Source organism: Etheostoma spectabile, chromosome 19 (assembly GCF_008692095.1).
Source record: "Etheostoma spectabile isolate EspeVRDwgs_2016 chromosome 19, UIUC_Espe_1.0, whole genome shotgun sequence".
NCBI classification, from domain to species: Eukaryota; Metazoa; Chordata; class Actinopteri; order Perciformes; family Percidae; genus Etheostoma; species Etheostoma spectabile.
This window is the reverse complement of record NC_045751.1, coordinates 17,946,329-17,950,858: the sequence shown is the minus strand read 5'-3', so window position 1 is coordinate 17,950,858 and position 4,530 is coordinate 17,946,329. Positions and strand designations below refer to the sequence as shown.

Genomic DNA, 4,530 nt, shown 5'->3' with positions numbered 1-4,530 from the left:
TGTGTGTGTGTGTGTGTGTGTGTGTGTGTGCTATTTAATTTCCATGTTTTTGTGAGGGTAGGAAGATATGGGTCTGACTTTAATTAACCGTCCAAGGTCAGTTAACGCATGGTGCGTCCATGGAAATGTTTTTCAACGTCTCTCTTAATATTTCAGTGATAATACAGCACAGAAATGTGGTTTACATATTTCTGGAATCAACTAAATCTCTGTTTCCACGTCCTTTTCATTTTAAGATCATACATCGCTCACATGATGAAGTAGAAGACAGGAAAGATAGCTTGTGAAACTCGTCATATGCCTTTTGTGAACTAAAGACTTTGGTAAACTCATTTCAAGCACCAAAACAATTTGCTCTATGACAATTTTGGGCCTCATTGTTGATAAAGCTGAGTTTGTACTGAACATTTTGTTATGAAACATGGGGACCATTTACATGCACATACCTTACAAAGGAGAATTTAAGAAGATCGAGAACATGCCCTAAGACCTCAAAGTAAAAACTGAGGAAGGTAAGGTAAAAACTGAAGAGGTAGCATCACAAAGCCATTTAGTTTATTTTTGTTTGCTTCTCTACCCTGAAAAAGAGTGTGTTTAACTAATGTTGCCACATGTGTATTTAGTCATTGGCACATGTCATCAGTTTGCAGTCAGAAGGATGAGGACTTGGCATTAAGTTAGAAACTGTTGTTAGCCTTATTGTGTAGTGGTGATGGTTGGTTGACGGTGGAATCAATGTTTTCAGAGGAAGGTGTTTCTGAAGAATCATACATATATGTCTTGGTGTGCAAACCACACTTGCTTGTGTTCTAAGCTTCTGCTATATGTGTGTCACATCTCTGCACTTAAAATGCTCTTGAATGCTGTTTATGTCAGACTTTATGAAGTGTAATCCAAAACTTCAAAAGCCTCCGCCAGGCATGGAAGTGATCTCAGTCTATGACGAATTACACTACTTATTATGTGTGGAGCCACTGGCATGACACACAGTCAAATAATGCTTACAGGAAGTCTATACCCCAGGTTTGCCACTAGATGTCGTACAAGCACTGGGGATATTGTTTGATCTCCCTGCAGTAGGGAGGAGATGGAGCTTTTTTTATCTCACTACAGGGCTCTTAGTCATTTCTGTGGAACTGACTTAAATTCTACTTCATTGTAAATTACCTTCTATGTTTGCTGAGGTCAAGACACACTTGTGTGTTGTGATGTGACAAACCTTGCAGTCAGAGATTGTCAGGAAGTCTTATTGTTGTTCACATACACCACGGTAATGGAAGAATCGCTTTGGTCATTGATGCTCTTTTAATTCAGCTGCTGTGTTTAAATATTGATGCGGTATTCACTGCTTAAGCAATAATCTACCGCAGACTTGGAACAGTGGGTTTCAGCGGTTTTGGAAGGAATCTTTTATTTAACCTTTGGATTATTTGGTTGACTGAGCACCCTTGTGCAGCAGTGCCCTGCTTCATGGCCACTCAGTCACACACCACACTATATAAAGGATCCCAAAAAAATGAGTTTGTGTGAGTGTATAAAGGAGGGGGAGAGACTGTGGGTGGGAGAGAGAGGGAGCAAACCAGGGTAGAACTACAGACAACAATTTATTCAATGCCATGACATCTCGCGGTCGATTCCTTCTCTAGAGACCGACAGTAACTAAAGACTTGAGCTTGAGTAGAAAATCAGGGTACCGAAGTCTCTGCTTGCTGTTCCATACAGATAGGCTTTCTTGCAGGGTAAGCGACACTATTAATGTGGCACTAAATAAAGGTAAATAGATATTCTGATTGCACATAGACTGAAAAGGACAGTGAGTGGTGGAATACAAATATTGAATACTGTATATCCCTGATATCTACAATAGAGGACAAATCAAAATCCTATTGACACAATTCATCAGTAACAGACTAACCAGAATTTCCATTTTGATCTCAGGAAATCCAAAGTAAGTAACACAGTTATGCCCCAGGATCTTCAGAAAACCAAACAATCTGTCATTAACTGTTAGAAGTCTCTGGATGTTACTCTTCAGTACAAACAGTGACACCCCCCCCCCAAGAGAACAATGGGAAATGTAAGACTTATCAGAATAAGAGGGTACATTAAATGTGGTTGCATTTTGGGATGCAGCAAGTTCTACAGGATCTTTAGCGTACTGATTGTAGATTGCATTTGATCTTTTTTTTATTTGTAGTGCTTCGTAGGGTTTAGGAAGTAACGGATCAGTCTTGTGTTTTTGTTGCACTCTATTGTGACCCTGCTCTCCCACCTTAATGCGACGTGAGCAGAGCTGTAGCCTTCAGGTCTGGATGTCAGGCTGATGATGTCTGTTTGGAAGGTGGCCTTTCAGCAGCCAGCAGCACCTTTTCTTACCCCTAGATAAGATGAGATTTGGCATGACATATGGCCAGCATGCGGGGTGCTAGCACTCCGTCTGCTAATGTCATACCCTTTGGTCTATCCACCTGCATGTTCTTACTCACTCCAGACCACACACTGTGTCGGTCTGTATAGTAGAGATACAGTACAAAGTAACTGATTGCAGTTAACGTAAGCATATGTAAGCAAAGAAATCAAACCAAAACCAGTTAGCAGAGCATCTTCTATGTGCTGACCAGAATGCAAACTCAACATCCCTGTCTTATTAAAAGGCCACAGGACTTGGTAAAGGATGGAAATTGGGTGGTTCCAACTAACCCAGTATGGATGTGAATGTCAAAGATACTGGGCTGCACAGGATATTTTTTGATAGCCATGCATTGAAAATATGGTACTAGGCCTTTGACAAGACTAGGGTAAAGTAGCAAATGTTAAAGGGCTTTAATTTTATTAATTTCTTTAACTAGATTTGTATGAGTAAGTGGATATAAACTGCCATTAATGTTAGTGATTAGTCAGCTTTTGTGTGACTGTTCAGCCAGTTTGTTTTGATATTTATTCACTTATGTAATTAAATCAAACCTACTGACTTTTGTGAGCAATAAAATCCCAAAGCCATTGACAGACACGGGGGATGGCATGCAGATGACATTTTACTATTACATTTTATTTATAGTGTCAAATCATAAATGTTATCTCAGGACACTTTTCATATGGGCAGGCTTAGTCTACACTACAATTTTCAGGGACCCAGCATTCCCCAAAAGCAAGCACTAGGCGTGACGGTGGTGAGGAAAACGGTTCCAGGTTGGAGAGAGAAAACGAGAGAGAGACAGAGACAGAGTGAGACAGTTTGTTTTTTATAAAACACTTTATTTACATTGTTTAACACTTACAGTTCAGTCAAAGGTTGTGCAAAACTTAACTTGTCATTTCAAGAGATGCACACCAAACACAATAATATTAGCAACTATAATAATATACTAATAATAATTATAGCAGTAGTTGTACTAGAATAATATTAAAAGGGGCAATAATAGCACTGATTATAATATAAATATAACTAATAATAATAATAAAAGCAGTGGATATAATAAATTACATTTACATTAAACTACAGAAATGATAATAGAAATGTGACTAATGATAATGATAGTAGATGCAGACCAGGGCAGCAGCCACAACCACGATCCAGGTGCCACCACAATCCATGTTAACATGCAAGGCAAGAAAGCACAAGGTCTTCGGGCAATATGTCAATTTGCAACATGCATTAATTTGACATGAATGTATACAGATGGAAAGAGAAGGTCAATGTGTCATAGGAAGTACCCCAACAGATTAAGCCTTTATAGCGGCATAACTAATGGCTGGTCCACTATAAGCATTATCAAAGAGGAGAGTTTCAAGCTTACTCTTAAATGTGGAGACAGCATCTGTCTCCCAAACCAAAACTGGCAGCTGGACCTTTGAAAAATAACTTAACACCCCAATAAAAATCTTGTTTTATGTGACCTCCACTGGTTTAACTTCTTACTTTACTGCAGGGATGCATACACTAAGGTATATCAGTATACCGTGACATCACTGTTTGGTGTGGCGGTACTAACAGTCAAGGCTTGTTCTGAAATATCTAGCAAAGTCCAGGTAACCCTACTGACCACACATAGATGAAACAGAATGTGAACCATGAACACACCCTGTCTGCCCTGTTGTTTCTCTAACACTGTGTAACCACAACCAGCAGTGAATTCACAGGGTCCTGGAGTACACTTCTATATCACTGCAACAAGGTATATACTGTGATGATTTTTTTCCATTAGATTGCAATTTACTATTTAGTTTAAGTTCCGGAGAGTCTGTTGACCAGCGGCGGTGGCTTCTACAAATACTGACTACCCAGTTCTTTATGTGTGCGTTCTGAACAAACACTTCATGCCACCTATGGTAGAGTGATTTTATGAGTGCTAGACATTTTGCTTCCAGGAAATGCCTTTCATGGCACGGAGTACTTTACATACAGGATAGAAATCTGAATTAGAATCAGCTTTATTAGCCAGGTATGACGACACATACAAGGAATTTTACTTTGGATCATATTGCTCACAATGTGCTTACTCATACAAAACAAACAATATATACACACTA

General features: G+C 39.2%; 1 protein-coding gene across 6 annotated transcripts in view; it reads left to right on the top strand.

Annotated features, from left to right (window-relative positions):
- nrxn2b (neurexin 2b) overlaps positions 1-4,530 on the top strand; it is a 743,906-nt gene that overhangs the window by 360,052 nt on the left and 379,324 nt on the right. The gene's annotated exons all lie outside the window — the stretch shown is intronic.